The sequence below is a fragment of the Castanea sativa genome, chromosome 2 (assembly GCF_040712315.1).
Source record: "Castanea sativa cultivar Marrone di Chiusa Pesio chromosome 2, ASM4071231v1".
Classification (NCBI taxonomy): domain Eukaryota; kingdom Viridiplantae; phylum Streptophyta; class Magnoliopsida; order Fagales; family Fagaceae; genus Castanea; species Castanea sativa.
The window spans coordinates 33,540,943-33,563,648 of record NC_134014.1 but is presented as its reverse complement, the minus strand read 5'-3'; the positions used below and the strand labels follow the sequence as shown (position 1 = coordinate 33,563,648).

General features: G+C 36.3%; 1 pseudogene; it reads right to left on the bottom strand.

Moving 5' to 3' along the window:
• Positions 1-21,267: 21,267 nt before the first annotated feature.
• Positions 21,268-22,285, bottom strand: LOC142624078 (uncharacterized; annotated as a pseudogene).
• Between the last annotated feature and the right edge of the window lie 421 nt (positions 22,286-22,706).

The following is a 22,706-nucleotide window of genomic DNA, read 5'->3' as shown; positions in this document are numbered from 1 at the left end:
ATTGAAGAACGAATAGAAAGGGCCATGGTTCAATTAGCATACTATTAGTAGAAGCTTAAACAGGGGTATGACTCTAGTGTAAAGTTAAGACCATTAGCCGTTGGGGACCTGATATTGAGAAAGGTTTTGGTTACGGAAAAAATCTCAGCACGGGGAAAGTTCGGGCCTAATTGGGAAGGGCCATACCATATCACCTCGGTAGTTGGCATAGAAGCATACTACCTAAAAGATCTGGACGAGCATGTTGTACCACGCCCCTGAAATGTAAATAACCTATGAATTTATTATTATTAATGAAAGGCAATTCAGCCATGTTTCTGTCAAAGTTATGTGTCTCCATGTTTACTTGTTTGAATATTAAATAGAATCTTGGTCATGCCTGGCTCCTCGGACCACATACCTTGAGTAAATTAATATTCTTAGCTATTTGCATAAATGTTAAATAGAACCTTGGTTATTTGCTTGGCTCCTCAGACCACAGGCCTTGAGAAAAATAGCACTTCGTAATTTCGCCAAGGATGGGACCTTGGCATATGCATCACCAGAATGAGATGAGGACTCACCTAGGGCATTGGTCAAAAGGCTTTGAATGTACACTCATAGGGAACTCCTAAAATAAGAGACCTTAAACGTCCCCTTTTTTCTACTAAGTGTTTTGCTTGTTTCTAAGGACTTAAACATTCCTATTGATTATGCAGTTTTTAGTGCTAACCCATAGTTATTCTCCTCACTGTTTACATGGGTTTGATTTATTTGAATTAACAACAATGCATTACTGTTAGCCTTTTGTCAAGACATGGGTTTTCACCCTTAGAAGTCTCATTAACCTAAACCTTCAGCAAAAGGCAGAACATCCATCATAGCTACTTTGATGCAAATATTGTAAAGGAAAGGGAAAAAGAAAGACAAAGTTCACTTACTATAGAACAAAAATCCATGTCTTTTCATTAATTAAGAAAGGAGATACATCTCAAACATGACAAATGGCCATGACCAAGGAAGATTACATGTAAAAAAGAAAAGAAAAGAAAAGAAAGAGAGTAAAAGAAAAAGATCCTAAACTACGCTTTGGCCGGAAGAGGGTCTTCTTTGTTGCCTGGCTGGGAGATAGGTGGGTCAGTGGCCTTAGAATCAGCCTCCTTGGATTTGGGGTCAGCTTCCTTTGCCTTGGGGGTAGCATCTCTAGCCTTAGGAGCGGCATCCTTGAGCTTGAGAGCGGCCTCTAGACCCTTTACCACTAATAGGGGCTTGACCTCCTTGCCCTTGTCCTTATCCTTAGCCACCTCAACCCCCTGGCCTTGGTCACCAGCTTGGCTAGGCCCTTTGGAGACCTTGGAAGGAGGAAGAGAGGCCTGGGTGATAGGGGGCTGCTTAAAGAAGGTTGGTGCAAGGGCAGCGGGAGGGGGGAGTGTAGCTGGAACTTCACGAATGTTTGGAGGGTAGTAGACACTCTCAGCCTTCCTCCATTCTGAAGCAGTAGGGACTCCTGCCAGGTTAAGTGCTTTTGTCCACACCTTTTGGCAGTAGTCCCTACAAACCTTAGCCAGTTCCTCCTTAGATAGACCTCGGTCTCTTGCACCCTAAGATTGTAGGATGCTTGCTCCAAGGCCTCCGCGGCTTCCTTGGCCATCCGAGCAGCTTCTTTGGCTTTCACCAGCTCTACCTTCAGCTCCAGGACCTACTGTTTCATTGTGGCCAACTCTATCATAGTATGATAGAGTTTTTTGCGTTGCTCCTCGGCCTAGTCTTGGGCATTCTTTAGGCTGGCCTCAGCACTCTTCCCGCCTTCTCCTCAATGGTCACCTTTATGGTGAGCTCTTGGTTCTTTTGCTCAGCGGCACCTAAGGCCTTGTTAGTCTTGGGGCGGAGGTTGGCCTTGATCTTAGCCTCGTTCCTAGCATCCTTCACCCACTCCTCGGCCATAAAAACCTCCTCGATAGCTTGCACATAAATAATAGAGGAATACATTATTAAGTAAAAAAAGAAAAAAAAAATGCCAGTAAGGCATGTCTAGAAACTTACCAAAGCAAGGTCCCTCTTCAGGGACAGAAAAAGGTCTGGCTGTCACACATGCTTCAACGCATCCATATCCCTCGGCAGCAGGAGGGGCTTCTTTAGGGCTTTGGTGAGGTAGTGGGCGTGCCCTTTTTGGAACTCCCTGATGCTGGAGTTCCATGGTATGACAGCCTCATCTAGCTCCACCCGAGGGTCCTAAGTTGGGTTCTGAAGGCGCACCTCGGCCACGGTTTAGTCCTCCCTGCTCTCGACCAAGGAAGCCCTCCCCTTGCCCTTGGCCGTCTCCTGCTGCTTAGGGGGAACCCTCTCTTTTTAGAGGACCAACTCCCCCTCCTTATGCGCCTCCTTATCCTTCTTCTTTTTCTTCAGGTTGGCAGGAGCAAACATGTTAATTGGAGGAGGAGGAGGGGAAAGGTAGGAGGAGGCTGAGACCCCGAGGCGTCCTTGGGCGCCGACCTTTTGGCCCTGTCCGCAGGAGATCACGCAAACCTCTTTTCCTTGTCAAAGACAATTCTTCTTCTTCTTCCTCCGAGCTGATGAATGCACGCACGACTATGAATCTGGAGGTGCGAATGCTGGAAGTCCTATCAAGCTCGTTCTTCGAGTCTGAGACTTGGATCACAGGCTGTTCTTGCTCCTCTCTTTCTACCTCTAGATGAAACTGGTCTATCTCTGCCTCGAGTAACAACCACAAGGAAGTTGTTTCTTCTCTCAACTGCTGCTTCGTGGGGAGAGCGATGAGAGGGCAACTTAACGAGCATAATATCTTCTCGGGCTAAAAATTTGGGCACTGAGACGTCTATCTAAGCTAGCCGAGGGTCGCCTGCTTTTATCGCGTGGCCCACGTCTTGAAAATTGTCCAACAAAGGCTTGAAGTTGAGGATGAGGTGGACAGCTCTCAGTTGTCCGTCTTCGCTCATGAACACTTCGGCTCTCAGCACCTTGTTGAAGTCCACGACGTTGATGAAACTAAGGTTAGGAGCTACGTATCTTTTATCTGCAAAGATAGCCGAGAAGCAAAACCACGGTCAGGATAATAAAGCCCTCCATCAGAAAGAAACAAAACACTAAAAGAAACGAGAAAGCAGCAAAACTGTAAAACTAGTGCCCATTTTAAAAGACCTAAACCTAGGGTACCCCACCTGGCTCTCCCTCCCAGACTAGATTGTGAAGATCGCCATGCCAGTCACCCGAGACAATCAGAAAGTCGCCTTTCATGCCCTTGTTAGATTTGGGGAGACATGAGACGAGCCTCGTGACAGAAGACCTAGACTTGAGGTAATACCTCGAGTCTGCGAGCTGATGGCACTCGTACATCCAAACGACGTTGTGCTAGGTGAGGTTTAACCCCATGTGCTCGTTGAGAGCGTCTACACTACCCAAGAATTTAAATAGGTTGGGCGCGCACTGGTGAGGTCAAATCCTATAGGCTATCAAGTAGTCTCTAGTCACCCTCCCTATGAGTAACCTCATCCCCCCTTCTATGAAGGCAATCATGAGAATGATGACCTCCCCTTCCCTTCTATGGGTATGCCACCCACCCGGAAGGCAATACCGCAAGGAAAGGCCTTAGGGAATGTGGTACAAAGCCCTAAACCTCTCCATACCAGCGGGAGAATCTACTAGGCGAGCAAACCTACCCATCTAAGCAGACTAATATGAAGCAAAAGGAGTTTTTGAGAGGAAAAGAAATGGGGAACAGAGGGCTGAGGAGACTGGCCGAGGAGAAAACAACCGAAGGAGGAAAGAATTTACCAAATTAAAGGCAGGGGTCGCTTTAGGAGCTCCTTGAGAGTTTGAAAGTTCGAAAATTTGAAAATTTAGATGCTTTGAAAAGTGGGAGAAATGAACCCCCCCAGACGCCTTTTATAGTAGGCGGAATTGGGTGGGAGTTATCCCGCCCAAAATTCAAGGAAAAATGCTAGCCATAGGATCTCCATCTCATTGTAGGACATGGGAAACAAAGCGCCGCTTGGAGCATTTAATGAGATGTTATGGACTGCGAAGCGTCGAAATGGTTACGGTGCACGCGAAGTGACGTTCTCACATGTGGAATTCAAAAGAAGCGTGTGGAGCTAATTATCCAAGGTCAAAACCCACTTTTCTCCTTGGATAAGAGAGAAAAATTGGAGTTTTGTGGGGCTATTGTGGGGAATAGAAATTTGATAAGGCTACATTGCCATGTGTCATATCTGAGGCCAAGGAAGCTACTGTAGCCCTGAGGTGATCACGCCCTCGGACGATAAGGCCACTTCAGTGGCACGTTACCAGAGGAGGTCACACTGAAGAGAAGGCGCTTCGGGGAAGAGGCCAGCCCTGACTGAAGGGATGGTGGCTGCCATCACGTTTAATACTTCCTACCAAACCTCTTGGTTACATTTATATGAAGAAGACCCTTAAACAGTGTTGCCTTGATTGCCGCAACTCACAAGAGGTTTGGGAAGGTGTCTAATGGGACAGACACTCAAGTGGTAGCCTAGGAAACCAACAACTAGTGGGCCAAGATCATTTAAAGGGGGCTATATAATGTGAGAGACCCTCCAGGGGAAAGAGATTTGAAAAATGGTGGGAGAAGATACTATAGCAAGTTAGAACAGAAATTGTAACCAAGTTTGAAGGAATATATTCAAGAACTATTCTCCTCGAATTTTGCCGAGGAGCGATTTTCTTTGCATACAAATATATTTTTTTCTACTATCCTTAATTTACTGTGTGTGTTGATCCTTCTATTAAAACCCAACTTACAAGCCCACTCTCTACAAATTCATTGTGTTGGGCTCTTTGGGCCTTAGTCCTATTGTTTTTTTTTTTTTGCATACAGTTTAATTTTCTTTATTTTTCTACTCTCTTTAATCTACTGTGTGCGTTGATCCTTCCATTGAAACCTAGCCTATAAGCCCATTCTCTATAAATTCATTGTGCTGGGCTCTTTGGGCCCTAATCCTATTGCTTTTTGAGCCTAGGAACCAAAACACGCACATACATTTTCCATGTCGCTTTTATTTATGAACCCTCTCTCTCTCTCTCTCTCTCTCTCTCTCTCTCTCTCTCTCTCTCTCTCTCTCTCTCTCTCTCTCTCTCTCTCTCTCTCTCTCTCTCTCTCTCTCTCTCTCTCTCTCCAATATCCAAACACATAGAGTGGAAGGTATATTATTTCCTTCATCTCCCTTCCTCTGTTCATTTCTTTTCTCTTCCATTTTCCGTAAGGGCAGCGTAGTTTTTTACTTTTGCACCAAAAACATCACATTTAAAACATTTGTTCTTTTTTTTTTCTTCTTTTCACATTTCTTCTCAGTTCTCCCTTCCTTTGTTCCTTTCGTCATTTCTTTTCTTTTCCCTTTTTTAAAAGTGCAGCTTAGTTTTGCCGCATTAGATAAGGCTGAAATGAATGATTCACATATTCACGAAAAACATCACATTTTAAACGTGTGAGATTATTATTTTTTGTTTCGAATATGGTGATCATGTATAGGTGTGAATCGTGATTATTGCTTCTATACTAAATTTCATTTTCAAGATTGATAGTCCATCACCTCATATATAATAATTAAATTATCTGACAATTGAGACTATCCAATAGATTCAACCTATATCAAAGATAACAATACCAAAATCAAAAAAAAAAAACTCAATGCTTATTTTATACAAAATAAAAAGTGTACCTTAATTTTGACCTATATAATCGTCATGTTATTTTCCTTTAGAATATAACCAAAGATATTAGTAATCATTTGGCGCTACTAATTAATAATTTGATAATATTAACTATAAAATATTCTCACCTTGGTCCTTTATAGTTTTTAGGTTTATTTGAAATTGGATTAATATATATCGGAATACGTAAAAACGGGCGATATTATATAATTTGGTGGGTTGAGACGTTCTATCATAATTTATGCTTTATGATATAATTATTAATTATCACTTAGGAGCATACAAACCGAATGTTAATTGAGTGGTACAAGTAGGCTTGTTCCCAAATTATTTTATCATTTAAACATCACTATTGTTGCTTGACGACTATTAATTTGACCAACATATATATGAGCCTAGCAACCTTGCTGCGAATTGCATTTTGGCCTACCAACTAAGTTCCTTAATGACACAAGTCAAGTTTTTTTTTTTGAAAAGAAATCACGATCAGACAAGTCAAGTTAAATATTAAAAGTTTATTACATTTAATTTAATTACATACACAACCTAAATTTCAATTTATCACTAAGTGAGATCATGGGTTCAACTTTGATTTATTTTCTTATCGAAGAAGCAAATAAATTAATAAAAAATTTATTATTTTCTCATATTAATAAATAGAGCTACTGAAATTTTTCTACCCTTTAACAAATTCATATTAATAATAAAAATAAAATAAAATTATTCGAGTTAATTAGATAGAATAATTTTTATTTAAAAAATTGAAAACATAGATAGAATGATTTTATTTAAAGAATTAAAAAAAATTAGATTCACTAACTGTGGGGAGTAAAGGGACCTGAGCAAGTATTTGGGCCTTGGGCTTCATTGACGGGTTCCAGACCGTTTTTTACTAAAGGCCTTTAAGATTGTAAGTCGGCCCACGGGGCGAAGGTCCGAGGATTTGTCCGAGGACTGATCTCCCCTCGGGAAAACCCGTGACGACCCTATGATTCGCCAAGAAGATTATAGGCAGTGTTCTAGACGAACTGTTGGTTAAGAGGGGAATCTAAATACCTTCTAGACGTTACAGAGTGAAAGAAATATCTTAGAAAAAGGCTACTACCTCCACATTAAAGACCCTGTACCTACTTCCCTGGCCGCATTAATGGGGAAATGACCCCTGAATAGTAGAAGTCAGCCTTCTTGCTATCATTTGAAGACTTCCAGAGGGTGGTGGATGTGACAGGTGTCTAATAGGTTAATTTGCATTACATGTGGATAAAGAGGGAAGAAGAAGTATTTAAAGAAAAAAAGAGAGTAAAGATGAGGGAGGTGACTAGACAAAAAACTAAAAACTATAACCTTCGAAAGAAAAAGAGAAACAATATAAATAAATCGTCCTCGGCTTACGTCCGAGGAGGTTCATTTGCCATATTTGTCCATTGTTTACAAATACTGTAACATTCTAGCCTGTACATCAAGCTTCGAACACCACTAAACTAGATTGCGAACTCACACTCTACAAATTTAATTGTTTAAGGCTCATTGGGCCTGAGCCCACGTGTGTTTTTGGGTCCAGGTGCGATTGTGCACTTACACTAACCTTGTGTTGTAAAAATTAGATATACTTTTTACTAGAAAATTGAATATTTTTATATAATCAATAAATTACAAATAATAATTTGACATATCATGAACTTATTTATACACTTACAAAATTCAATTTTAATATAAGTATATTTTAATACATACATACATACATATATATATATATATATATATATATATATATATATATATATATATATATAGTATTCAAATACATGGTATGGTATATATCACTTGTTTATTAGTCGAATCTAAATTCAAATTTGTTCTTGATTCATTTATTAAATAAACAAACAATAAACAATTCAATTTTCGAGTTGAGCCCGAGTTTTAAAAGAAAAGTCAAATTGATTTTGTAGTCCTACTCGATGATATTGTGAACAAACTGGCTTCAACAAACGGAAAGGAGAAAAATTGAAGTTTGACAAGGTCCAAAGACCTGTAGAGCTTAAAGAGATAATAACTTTTCATGAATTTAGCATGTGGGTCTATTGAAACAATAATTGCTGCTCTAGGGACCCAAGATTAAGAAAGTTCACCCTCGTGACTTTTAGAAGACCTGGTCTGATCACAAGTGGTGTTACCATATTTCCCCACTTCAATTAACCGAGTTGATTAGAGACACAGAAAGTGACAGCTTCTCTCTTCTTGTTCTTACCATTCTTGGTTTTTGGTCGGTCGTAGTTTACATGTTTTAAAAATAAAAAACAGTCGGAAAAGTTGGCTGCTGAGGAAGGTCTTTCGGTTTGATTATCCCTCACAGTTAGGCTGAGTTTGGATACAGTGTCTGCGTCTGCGGGAACGTAGTTTTCTGTTTTTTTTTTTTTTTTCTTCTTCTTCTGCTGCTGCAGCACGGGTCAGGGGGACAAGGCTACTGTTCATGTTCCTGTGCATAAACAGTAGCCGCATTTTGCTAACTTTTAGCACATTTGTGGGTCTCGTGTACTGTTCATGAGACCCACAAACTTCACTTTACAGAATTTTTTTTATTAAAAATAGGTCCCACGGTACTATTCACACATTTAAAAATTATTTTACTACAGTGTTTTCAGTTTTCAATTTTCAGCAATAAACTCTATCCAAACGGAACCTTAATATAGGCCACTGCATACTAATTATATTATCTTCTTTTTCTATCCCTTTCACAATAATTTACACGAATAGTCGTCTAGGAATCTCTGGTCTAGGTCAAAAATCAAATTCACGTTTTTTACTCCCTAACGTGTCATTGAAAATTTCACACAATTAGTTATTTTCTTATAATGAAAATAAGATAAAGAGTGACATAAGTTGGTGTTTTTCATTAAGTATGTGGGTCCATTTCTTGTTACCAATTTACAGATTAGATGCTAGCATTTTGCTTCCAATTAACAAACAATTTTAGAGATATAAATTTTTTTCTTTGATATTTTTTTTACAAATTATTAAAATAATATATTGTAATTAACATAAATATAAGGTTAATATTTGTTACACACTATTATATATTCATTCTTTGAACTCAAATTATAAATTAAAAAATGGCAATTTCAGTTTAATTATTTATGAAAAATGTCTGAAAGAGAAAAAGTTATGTCTATACTTTTTTTTTGAAAGTTGTGTCCATACTTGTGTAGTAGCTAGCAAAAGCAGTGCATCTGTGCATGATATGTGATAGACTGATAGCTTCTGATTCTGAGAGTCAAAAGCAATGTTCTGAAAAGACTGAAGAAGCAACAAAACAAACTTGACGAATGACGATAAGGTGGATGAGACATCACATATAAGAGAAGTACTGACGCTGTAAGCTAACTTTTCACACCACTACTCCATTTAAAGATGATTACGACTCACAAGCATTCACACGGATGATTCTGAGTTTATTTGGATTTTGAAACATGAAACAAAACAAGTTTTGGTTTCAACTTTCAACTTTGAAGTCAGACCTCTCCCAGCTCCCAAGACACCCCACAGTTAAGGGAACACATACGGGCCCCAATGAACTAAAACCAATGAATACTACTAGTACAAGCTGTTCCTTTGGGAAGATTGACTTTCTTAGCGTATTTAATGGGTAAAAGCGGAAACACGCATTTCTTAACTTTGGCCAAAATGAGCAATTAGTCATAGATGCTAAAGAATATAGTTAGTAGGCATTGGTTTAAAAGTATATATAATAGTAACATCTCGACTCTTAGAGAGTCGATTTTGGGGCTATAAATCAAGTTTTTAATGCTTGATTTTTATGGTATGATTCTGTCCGATGTGGCATTTTTTTCACGTGGCGACTACTTGAAAATCGAGTCTCTAAGACTCGATTTACAAGCCAAAAAACTTTTCCTCTACGTCCATCCATTCCCAGAGCAAAACCCACCACAAAAAAAAAACCCACCTGGGTCGCAACCTGGTCGCGTTGCCTGGGCGCGCGACCTGGGTCGCGCTGCCAGGTCGCGACCCTGCCTGGTCGCGCTGCCTGGGCGCGAGACCTGGGTCGCGCTGCCAGGTCGCGCAACCCAGGTGGGCTTTTTTTTTTTTTTTTGTGGCGGTGGGTTTTGCTCTGGGAATGGATGGACTTAGAGAAAATTTTTTTTGGCTTGTAAAGACTCGATTTTCAAGTAATCGCCACGTGGAAAAAATGCCACATCGGACAGAATCAGACCATAAAAATCGAGCATTAAAGACTCGATTTATAGTCCCAAAATCGACTCTCTAAGACTCGAGATGCTAGTAAAAAATATAGTTTGTAAACCTTTACTACTAACTATATTCTTCAGCATCTATGGCTAATTGCCCATTTTGGCCCTTAACTTTTGTTTGTTTGTTTGTTTTTTTTTTTATATATATTTTTTATTTTATACAACCCATTTCTTAACTTAGATAAGGTATATAGGAGAATAGGACCAATGCTTTGTTTGGTTACAAACGAGGGGAGAGAAGAGAAAAGAAATGAATAATAGAAAGAAAAGAAAAGAAATTAGATCTCTTCTCTATGTTTGGAAATAAGGAAAGAAGGGGAAAAGAAAAGAGAAGAATTCCTTTGTTTGGTTTGCAATAAGAAAGGAAATGAAAAAAAAAGTTTTTATCTTTACTTTTATGCCCATATAAATGTGAATGATGCATAAAAATTATAGACAAATATGTAATTTCATATCATATTATATTATTTATGTAAGTCCCAATTTTTTAAAAAACCATTGTCTCCCTTCAAATCCACCCAAATTGGGCAGATTCCAAATATGTGGGCCTAGGGAATGGGTTTCCTGCCCTATTGTTATCTGCCATGCTAACCCAGTGAAGGAAATGACAACATTCCCTATCATTTTTCTTCTCTTCCAATGTTTCCAAACATATTGTTAAAATAATATCAAAATTTTTATTATTCACAGAACGAGAAAATGGAAGAGATATGAAGTTGATATTGTTTGAATAGTCGTGATATTTTTATCCACAATTACTTGCCCAAGTGTGAGGTAATTTGTAGAGATCTCAACTCAAGTATGCTTATTATTGCTCTCTTATCACTATCTCTACTCACAACTCCATTCTTCTAAAAAAAATTGGAATATTTCAACTACACATTTGATCATATCAAAACCCACACAACCAATCATGGTCAAATATACAATTAATCCCTATTAATCCTAAATGTTTTGATAATTTTATTAATAATTGAGTAAATAATATACAACATTATAGAAGGTTTTAAATCATATAATTTTCTTTCATCATTACACAATGAGGCTTTGTTTGGTACGATGGAAAAGTGAAATAATAGAAAAAGTTGGAAGAATAGAAAAGTTTTTGCACTTAGCAAGCAAATAGGACGACAACACTAATAGAGGAAGAATTAGGTTATGAATCAGCCATGACATGGATGGGCACAAAGGGATAAATATAAAATTTTGTTTGTTCTCCAACTTTTCCCTCTTGATTTGGGAGGATTAAAATTTGTGGTCCAAGTTTTCCACCTAGGCCATTTTTCTTTTCCTCCATTTTTCCTCCTCAACTAACCAAATAGTAAAGCACACCCATTATCCCCCTCCCCCCCTCCCCAATCTTTTCACCCCAATCAAACATGGGTTGAGAGCTATTAGGCTGCTCAATTCCACACAGTTGAGCTTGCAAAAAAGAGTTATTATTAAAGAGTTGTTATAGGTGTGTTTGGCATCAATTGTGCTATTAGAGTTTGCTTTTATTAGGGGTTATTGTGTTTGCTTTTCATTCTTGTAACCAAAATTTCCACTAATAGACACCATGATCATTAGGTTTTGCTTTTCATTCTTGTAACCAAAACTTCCAGTAAAAGACACCATGATCATTATTTCTTTTGCTAATAAATTAGGAGAGGACTTTGCCATTGCTAACTAGTATATATTATATAATACCAACATGATGAGATATTGATTTTCATATTTTTTGAATTTGTTTGTTCCAACTGGCCTTTGCCTAAGACTTTTTATTATATATTGCGCGCTACTTTAAAAATAAAAGGATTTCACCCATAAAGTGACTTTCAAATATTGTTCATAGATCATAAAATACATGGAACACTGTTCATATACAGATATAATAATAAATATACATAGACATGTAGGAGCATAAGAGAAATAGCAAAACCAATATTCCAACCAACTTCACAATTATAAGAACTTTTAGGGACTCTAATTGGGTCTTAATTCATGCTTACATGACCATCTTATACCTACATTTTTCAAATACCAGTGCACTCAAGTTAATTCATGCTCTCCCTACAAAAAGAAAAAAAAATAGAGAAAAAAGAAAAAAAAGAGAGAGAAGTTATATCATGTTCTAAATACCACTTTATACTCGAATATCAAATAAATGTTAAAAATTTTCAGCAGTATTGACTTCACTACATCTAGATTTGCATTCCCGTGGACAGAATTAGTTTGCGTTCACTACGTGAACCTAGTCTTTGAGGACAAGTTTTCTTTGCTCTAGGTTTGCATTCCTGTGTCAATTCTCCATTGCTCTATCAAGTGCCAAGTGTCAACCAACTGGCGTATCTCCTCAGCCAAAAATTTCAATTCAACGATAGCTCCTGGAATTAGTCAAACTTGCACAAATTGCCTCGTTATCAGCATTAAGTCCTTCTAATTCAGTCATTTAGTGTGATACTGATACTTGCACATTTATATAACAGAGTAATGCTACCGCCACAAAATATTTTACAATATTTTTACAAACTAGTGATATTGCCTACTTTTTATTAGTTTTCATCTAGGCCTACCATTAATATCACTTTCTCATTTCCAAAAACCACTCACTACATCAGCAGTTTGTAAATTTTTTTGTAAAAAAATTTGTATTTGTAGCATTATTCTTATATAACAACACAAGTACTCGGACATCTTAGGAAAATTTTCATTTTTATATAAATTTCCATGACTCGGAATATTTAGCAAATCTTTCAAAGGCAGAGTTCCTTAGCTCTTTTTTGTTAGATGTAAAAAATAGTTATTGAGTGCCCTAAATTTCCAGTGTACATAAATTCTAGAAAAATTAAAAATTAAAAACATAGTTGTTAAAAGTTTGCACTGGAACAAGAATACACTCACTAACTGAGATTTACATTATATGTAACACAGGAAATCAATCAAATTCAAAAAGGAAGAAACCAATAAATTATGCAACTTGACACTACTGAATGTTTCCAAAACTGTAAATAATGCGAGAAAGTGAGCCACAGACCAAATGATCACTTGTTCTAATCCTTCATCTCTCTCTCTCTCTCTCTCTCTCTCTGTCTCACACACACACACCACTTGTTTGGTCAAAAATAGTATTGGGCTATTAGCAAAATGAAGAAATGACATTATTGGGCGGGTCACCCAGCCCAACAAGTCTGGGCCAGTCAGTTTTATTATCACGAGTAAATGGCTCGACCCTCTTTTGTCTTCTCGAAAGTTTTGTTATTGTTTGTTTAGATATCTAAAATCTAAAACAAATATACAAGTGGAAAAAAAAATTAGCTATCAATAAAAATTACCAAAGCTAAAAAAAAAAGTTCAAACTAACCTATTTTACCCAAAACAAATAACATGGCTTTTTAAAAAATTTCAAACAAAATATTTTTGTCTTTATCCAGCAATAGACACAGTGCCACAAAGACCCAAAAAAAAAAAAAAAAAAAAACCCAACAGTGAGGTTAAGCAACAGAGTCAAAAGCTAGAGTTATCACCGTATGCAACTAACTCTGGAGCCGCCTTACTAATTCCAAGTCCTAACTTTGTCCTTGTCTAAACCTCACCAAAATAGAACTTGGGTTACATTTAGTGCTCTTATGTACTGAACCAGTCAAGATCATGACACATGGTTAAAACATGTATCATGATTTTGATAGGTCTGGCACTAGACCCAATTTTTACCCCCACAAAAAAAGCTCATCTCATTTTGTAGTGTAAGATGATTAGTGGCATTGTTATTAATACCGTTTCGGACCCCGTTTCGGTTTGTCCAGTGGAATGGAATATTTCGGTACCGGCCGATTTCGGCGTACCGTTTTAAGGTGTTTCGGGTTCCTAAAAATTAAATTATATATATTCTTGTAAAACATAAAATTGTCAATTCTAATAAATAAATAACTAAATTTCAAATAATACAAATCATTTAGTCTTAACTCTTAAGTCTTAAACATCAATATAACATCTATTTAACATCACACAATAAGAAGATTTACAAGACAATAACTAAACATCAAATAATACAAAACATTTAGTCTTAACTTTTATGTCTTAAACCTCAATACAACATCAAACAATAAGAAGATTTATAACAAGTCATTACTCATTACATAAGCACATAATAATTAATAACTAATAAGCCAACAAAATTTATAACATAATATTAGCCATCAAATTTTTTTTTTTTTTTTTTTTTTTTTTTTTCCATAGGCCAAATCATGTACCGGCCGGAATTCACATCTCGGCCGGAATTGGCCGGAATGGACCGGAATGGCCGGAATGGACCGGAATGGCCCGAAATCTGGCCCGAGGTGGAACGTTGGGTATTCCGGTACCGGTTTGCATACCGGAACGAAAAATTCCGGCCGTTCCGGCCGGAACGGAACGGAATCAATAACAATGATTAGTGGAATAAATCTAGGATCTATATTTTGCCAACTTATTTAAAATTTAACTATGCTTACACTAAACTTGAGTTAATGAGTTTGCAAAATGTAGACCCTATATTTATTCCACTTTGAGAATGGCCTTTAAATGGACACTCTCTATTCCCCCTGGAATGGAGAGATCCAAATCCTTTTCACGGGAGGGAAAGAATGCATCTTGTTGTATAATCCATAAATTTAATGGACCTTCTATGAACCCAATAAAATGATTTTTAGAGTCATTCTACTAAAATTGAGTTGTCTACCATTGAATTTTGATCAAAAGACCCATCTACCTCCCTCAAAAAAGAAATTATTCTGTACGCCATTATTACACCTCTAATGTAAGAATTGGCTTCACAAGAGGAGGGCATAGTACACAAAATGCATAGAATAATTTCACCACTTAAAGATTCAAACTATGAACAAGAGACACTACAAAAAATGTCATTAGACTCGTTACTATTAGCCTTTACTATAGTGACAATCCAGCTCTTGATTGTTAGACCAGTAATTAAAGTAAAATAAAGCTACTGAATTTTCAAATTTCTGGTGTCATTGCCAAATTCAGCAGGGCTTATTCAAGTTTGATTCTTTTATTTTTCTAACAAATTTAATAATTCAGTTTTTTCTCTTGACACATAACTAAACATCGTTTATATTTCTAACATCAATCATCGTTTATATATATTAGTTATAAAAACTTATCCATTGGAACTCTAAAGCTTAATTATCGTTTATATTTCTAACATCAATTTACCAAATACCATAGAAGGCTTCCCTGTCTGGGTTCGATGCTCAATTGAGCTAGCTAGTTTGACCTACTACGGAGGCAACGACGATAACCCACAAGCAATTTCATGTAGCAATAAAATTTTGAAATTTCAAAGCACATCACATTATCCTTTTTCTATTCCTAAAATAAATAAATAAAAATTCTAAGGACTTGCAAATTAATATATATAACAAAAGATTTCATTATACAAGAAGCAGTTTTAACTTATAACAAGCAACATTATGTACACACTTTTACAGTGTGATGCTCCTCCTATCGTGTTGTCTGAATAGCTGGTCAATAAGATATTAGACTTTTACAATCTTAAAACCTCGGGACCTACAAAAAAACTTGAATTTTTCTCCAATAACATGAGCTTTTTGACTAACCTACTTGCTACCTTACTGACCCCTCAAGCTTCAAACTCATAAGTTGATTATTCACTTCAAGAGCCAAACTCATCTGCAAGCTCATTGAAAACATCCCTGCAAAACCCAGAAATCATGGCAGCCATGGCTTTCTCATACTCAATTCCCCTTTGCTGAAAGTAAAATAGTTGATCTTTCCCGATCAGGGCCGGCTCAACAGTAGATGCAATTGATGCAACAGCGTCTGGCCCAAATAAAAGAAGGCCCAATTTGTAAAATAAAAATTATATATATAATATATTTATCTATATATTTTAATTAAAAAAAATTTTAAACACTTTTATTGGTTAATAAAATGTATTAAAAAGGCCTATTGTATCTTAAAATGTAAAATAATAAAAAGAAAAAAATAAAATAGTCAAACTTTAAGTAACAAAATTAAATTTTAGCAGACAAATTTATTAATTCATTTTAAAATATGCTAAAATTAAAATTAAGATTAGACAAATTCATTAATAATACACCGTAATTGTAATTGTCTTGAAATATACTAAAATAAAGATTACAAATTTCAAAGACAAAAGAAAAACCTCTCATCTTTCTATCTCTCTACCTCTCCGCCTCTCCATCTATTTTCTTACGGTCTTGCCTTTCTTTTCTTCATCTTCATCTTGATCTTTTTCCATAAACTCAGTCAATCTAGCTTTGATTCCAGCGTACCAGTCACCAGAGACCAGAGCCAGAGGTATTCTTCAGTTTTTCCCATCTTTCTCTAATTCTCTTTGTCTTTCTGAAACTGAAGAGGCTGAGTCTTCCATTTATTTAACTTATATATATATTTTTAGTTTGTTCACACTTTCAGTTTTCACCACACAATGGGATGGGACACGTTTTTTTTTTTGTTTTTTTTTTATAGCTTTTCTGCCTCTCTGACCGGCTGACCATCTCTGGACCTGTGGACCACTGCCAATCTGCCATGATAATTGATATTTGATAGGACATATTTTTACTTTTAAAATTAGCCATAGGATGAATGGAATCAATGAATGATAGGAGTAGTGGAGGGTTTTTCACTTTTTTTTTTTGTTTAGAGGAGTACAGGCTTAGGCTGTAGACTACACGTCTACAGGGTTTCTGACCTTTTTTGTGCTTCCTGTAGTGCTGTACCGGTTTCTTACTTATTTTTTTCTAACACTTTACCTATTATTATATAAATTAGTTGATATAATAAATGTCCAATTAATAATTAGTGACATTAGTCTATTATATCAACTAATTTGTATTATAGTGACATTAATTTATTAAATTATGTATTAAATTAATTTTTATTTGTGCAGGTTTAAATTTTAAAGTGGTCACGGCTTTAGAAAAATTGCAATAACCAGATTCTATTGTTCTATACTTTAAAATTTATTTTTAGTTAAATATTATTTTTAGAAAAACTCAAATACAAAAACTTAATTAGTAATTTTACATCTCAAAAATCAAGAAAGATTTTAAATAAAAAAAATTCAATATATAAATATTATTTGATTAATATTTAATTATAAAAATGCCCCATTTAAAATTTTCGCTTAAGACCCCAAAAATGGTTGAGCCGGCCGGCCCTGTCACCAATTTTGGAGGTACTGGTTTCATGTTCAAGCGAGCGGTGGGGTTCTTCACCTGTCAAATAGAACATTTTAGTGTAACAAATAATGATGAAAATCCAATAATATAAGGTTAGGGAAGAACTTCAACAAAATACTTTGACACGCATATTTTTTCATTGTAAGATTTGCCAAGGAAACACAGCCAGTGGTAATCAGAGACACACAAATTATGGCAGCAACATTTAGAGCTGACCAATGGAAATGACATAATTCCATCAATCATTTTGTCCTACCTAAAACAAGTTCAATTGTTTATTTATTCATTTATTTTCTGTCCTTCTCACTAGGATGACTGGAATGACCCCATCATTGTGTCATGTCCAAAAGATGGATCATAAAAAGCTTTACCATATGATTTTGCGATTTTGCGATTACGGGTGCTTGGATTTCTAGTTTCCATAACTTATAACTCTGTTTCCATAATTTATAACTCAAAAATGGTGAGACCCTTGACTTAAAAGCTTGTTTGGATTTTCATAACTCTGTTTCCAGTTTTTGTTTCCATCACTCAATTCTCTGATTTTTGAGTTATGAGTTATGAAAACTGAAAATATATTTTAGGTGTTTTCAGTTTCCAAAACTCTGTTTTCAATGGCAGTTTTGTAATTAAACACGCATATATGGGCCCACTGTCAGTGACTTGTCAAATCCAGCTCTCCTTTTCCCTATTTCCACCAACAACTTTTCCTTCCCACTAAGAACCCACCCCCACAGAAACTCTTCTCTACCATTGCCATCCAGCAAACCCATCTCGCCACTAGCCAGCAACCACCACTACAACCACAATAGCCACCACCACTCCACTTGCCAGCAACCACCATTGCCAAACCCACCACCAACAACAGCCACAAGAAACAACCACCACAAGAACCACTAAGAGGAGAAAAAACATAAAAATCACCACCAACAACCACCAAGAAAAAAAAAACCACCAAAAATCACCACCAACAACCACAATCACAAAAACAGCCACCATAAGAACCACCAAGAGAGAGAGAGAGAAAAAAAAAAGACAAAAAAAAAAGAAAAAAGAAAAAAACAAAACAAAGAAACCCACCACGCCGACTCGCTGACAACCACGCCACCACACCCAACAAAAAACCCAAGCCGCCGATTACGCCGCCAACCCACGTCCATGCCTCCACTAGACCCACGCCCACGCCGCTACCCGACCCAGTCTAGCCCACACTCACGCCAGAGAAAAAAAAAAAAAAAAAACCCATTGTGAGAAATGTTTGGAATTTGAGAGTGAGAAAACAAAAAATGGAAGTGAAAATAGATGAAGGTATAAGAAAAGGACCATGGAAGACGCGATCTGCTTGTGGGTTTGTGAGCTTCGATGGAGGAGGTCGCGCCGCTAGGCTTTAACGGAGGAAATCGCACTGTTGGGCTTTGACGGAGGAGATCGCGCTGCCGGACCCACGTCGGAGAGATGGGTGAAGCGACGTTGGGAATGGTGGAGACCGACGCCTTGCTTCTTGTAGTTTTATGGGTTTGGTTTGTGTTTTGGGAGAGGCAGTGTGTTGAAGGGGTTCCGGAGAAGTGAAGGAAATGGTGTGGGGGAGTGGGTTCCGCAGGAAACCAAACTGAAGGCTCTGACACTCAGCTCAGGTGTGGGACTTACAAAAAGGTAGAAATTTTTGAGTGATGTAAAGTGAAAAAAAAAAACCAAACGGGTGTTATTGTGAAATTTGGGTATTTTAAGTGATGAGTGATGAGTGACGAAAATTGAGTGAAGAGTAATGAGTGATGAAAAAAAAAAAAAAAAAAACCCAAACAGCCCCTCAGTTCTGCACTTTCTACTCCAAGAAGAGCCTTTCACGATTTTGAAACTAATTCAATGACATATTTTACAGTTTTGCTAGCTCATGCACTTATCATTTTGTAGTAACTCCATCAATTTTGAAGTGTAACCCCCCAAATAGGTCAACAGATACAGATCCTCTAATACAAAAGCTGCAACATCTCAGAGGGAAATAAAACCAAAATACCTTACACATAATGTATTAACTTCCATCTCAAAATGTTGTTCCATCTGCTCAGAAACGGTAAGTCAGTACCATTTTGAAGTGCGACAAACATGAATAAGAAATGATGATTTTAAAAACATTGAGAAGTCACTAAACTTAGCAGACATTGATAGGAGATGGAAATAAGACAAACAACTGAGAATCGATAGTCTTGGAGGTGGACGAACCTGAGAAGGGTGTTCAATGGAGTAGGTTTCTTTGGGTCAGAGTGAAAAATAGATGTTACCAAGAAGCTGGTAGGTGAAAAAAAAAAAAGTAAAAATAGAAAATGACGAACATAGATGGATCTTCTTTAAGGGTGAGTTTGGTTGGACTTTTTGAAAAAGTGCATAATGAAAAAGTTGAGTTTTCAAAAAGCGCATAATGAAAAAGTGTTTTTTCAAAAAACTGAGTGTTTGGTAAAAACTGTTAAAAAGTGCTTTTTGAAAAAGCTGAGTGTTTGGCTAGCACTATAAAAGTTGCAGTTTGAGGAATAAATTACCAAAAAGGACAATGTATATATAAGGGAGTTTATTTCATACTTAAACCAACTACTTCATATACTTACTAAATAATAATAATAATAATAAATATATAATATTGGTATTATTTTAATAATGTTTGGGCAATTATTCTTTTTTAGTGTCATAATTATTTGTTATTACCATTAATGACTTCTTATTAATATTAATTAAATCTAAATAATTTTCATCATCATGAAGCACAAAATGAAAATGTAAAAAGATGATAAAATATACACCAATAATCCAAGTTTAAATTGTACTATATAACAATGTAAAAAAATATAAAATACATATCAATAACCCAAGTTTAAATTGTACAACACAAAAATGTAAAAAAGATGATAAAATACATACCAATAACCCAAATATAAATTATACTACATGATATTATAAAAAAAAAATACAACTACTAATTATTATCCTCCCAAATGGAATTAGCAATGGAATCACGAAGAACCACCATCGTAGGGCCAGTTAAAGATCCTGAGTTTTGCTCATAATTGCTACCTGCTTCACTATTATGTTCTCTTCTAGAAATTGAATCTTGATTGGCGTTTATGAACTCCCTATCATCCCTATCATTTAGTCTAACAAACTTGTGAAGAGCCATAGTAGCAGATACAATAAGTATTTGGATATGGAATGGAAAAGATGGCATGTTTCTAATAATTCTCCATTTATTCTTCCACACACCAAAAGTGCGCTCAATCACACATCGAAGAGATGAGTGAGCACGATTAAATTTTTCATGTCTAGTTCTAGGGCTTCCACCTCTCCTTCGAAAGTCCTGAAGATGGTATGATATCCCTTTGTATGGTGCCAAATAGCCTTTCATCATTGGGTATCCAAAATCAACTACATAATATTTCCCTAGAAAAAAAAATTCAATTGTATTAACACACACACAATATGTCATTATAATGAACAATTGATTAACCAATTACAAACTTGGTGGTGGGTGCGGAAAGTTGTTACTTTGTTTACAAATAGTATTAAGAAAAATGTGGGTATCGTGTGCTGCACCTTCCCATCTAGGCAAAACAAATGTGAATAACATATCAAAGTCACATGCAGCCATCACATTTTGGGTTGGATATCCCTTTCTTCCAAAGTGTGGAATGGACTCTCACCATCATCATCATCATCATTGTTATCACCATCATTATTATTGTCCACACCATCATTATTATTGTCAGCATTGTTATAATTACCACCATCATGATCATCACAATAATTTCTGTAATCCCCATCCATTAATAGTTCCATAAAATGGCCACTCTCATGAGTACCATTATAATCATCCATATTGGTTTAAGCTACACAACAAAGTAACAAATACTCAATCAAGACAATTCAGAACATACCAAGACAATTCAGAACATCAAGTACATAACATTGTAATGAAAATTTCAAATGTGTTTACATTACACATATATTAGTCCAAAGCTAATACTAAATATCACATAACTTAGTTTAAAGTTAACACAACATAGCTAATACAACATAGTTAATACAACATAACTAACTTAGTTTAAAGTTAATACAACATAGTTAATACCACATAAGGTTAGTCACTTCTTTTGGTTATAAATCATTTCTTGTAACCACTCCAGCTGTGACTCTGGGTCCTTGAAAGTTAGGAACATCTCCCTACGTGACCTTTTTAGTAAGATAATGGAAGCTTGAACCACAAACATACTTTCCACTCCAGGAAGTGCTCTCACAATCGCCATGACATTATCAATTGAACTTGGTGACTCTCGAGAAGTACCTTTAGACCTATTCTGACATACAGTTATTAATTGACTAATACGATTGTCCAACATTGCAGCTCCTCCTATCTTCTTCTTTTTCTTCTGTGAGGGTATTGATTCACTAGTTCGCTTTTGTCCTGAACTACGTGATTGACTAGTATGTCCTTGCTGCAAACTATCAATGTCTAAACTCATGTCACATTGGTTATCCTTAAATTCGGAGCTACCATCTGAATCACCAGCACCCTCTTTTGGCACTGTTGGAGGAAATGTATCTGAAGAAGGGGTCCATGCAGCTACCCTAGTTGCTGCAACATCCCTAAACATTATCTCAAGTTGTTGTAGATTCTGTGGACCTTTCTCTCCAAATTTTTTAGCTTTGGGTAATTCCTACAAAATGTAATTGTAATTTCACTCATATAACAATAATATAAAAAAAAAACTTTTTCCAACTAACTACATATTAATAAAATACTCAACTCACCTTCAACTTCAAGTTCCACCAATAATCAGGAGCAGCAATCGTTCCCTTGACTGCATCCCAACCTAAACCTGTGTCAAGATTCCTCAATTGTTCCCACGCTCTCTAATCACCTTTTAATACATCCCACCTATTTTTTAATTGGTCCTTATCATAGTTTTGACCGGTCTCATCACAAAATTTGGTCACCAAATTGAACCAACCTTTGGTACTAAAGCCAGCACCTTTTGTTCTATTCCCGGCTTGAATTTGTTCCACACAAAGGTTACAAAAAGTAGTTGTCCACGTTGGATTAATATCCTAATCTGCTCTAGCCTTTTTTACCTCGGGGTTGGAAGTGGTCTTTTTACCCATCTATAAAGTTAACCAACCATAAGAAATGCAAAAAATAGAATACATAATATTCCAATTTAGTGAACTAGTTACAAACATGATCTAATAAATCCAGAAAAAAATAAATAAATAAAATTGCTGCCTAGTCTGAGCATAAAATAGAAAGGGCTAGAGAGGAATCTCATCATGTCACCGTTTGTACACTCACTAGTCAGTAGTTAGTAAACACAGCCAAAAAATTGCTGCCATAAAAGGTGGGAAGAACACACTAAAACCTTTGTCTGAAACCCAATCTTATCTCCTCCATAATTCTAGGCTAAAGTTATGCCAAACCATAACAATCCATTTCATTTAAATTGGGTTTCTTTACCAAACCTACAAGAGTAACTCTTCTGCTTCTGTGGACCTTAATTTTTATTTATTTATTTTTAAGTAAATGATA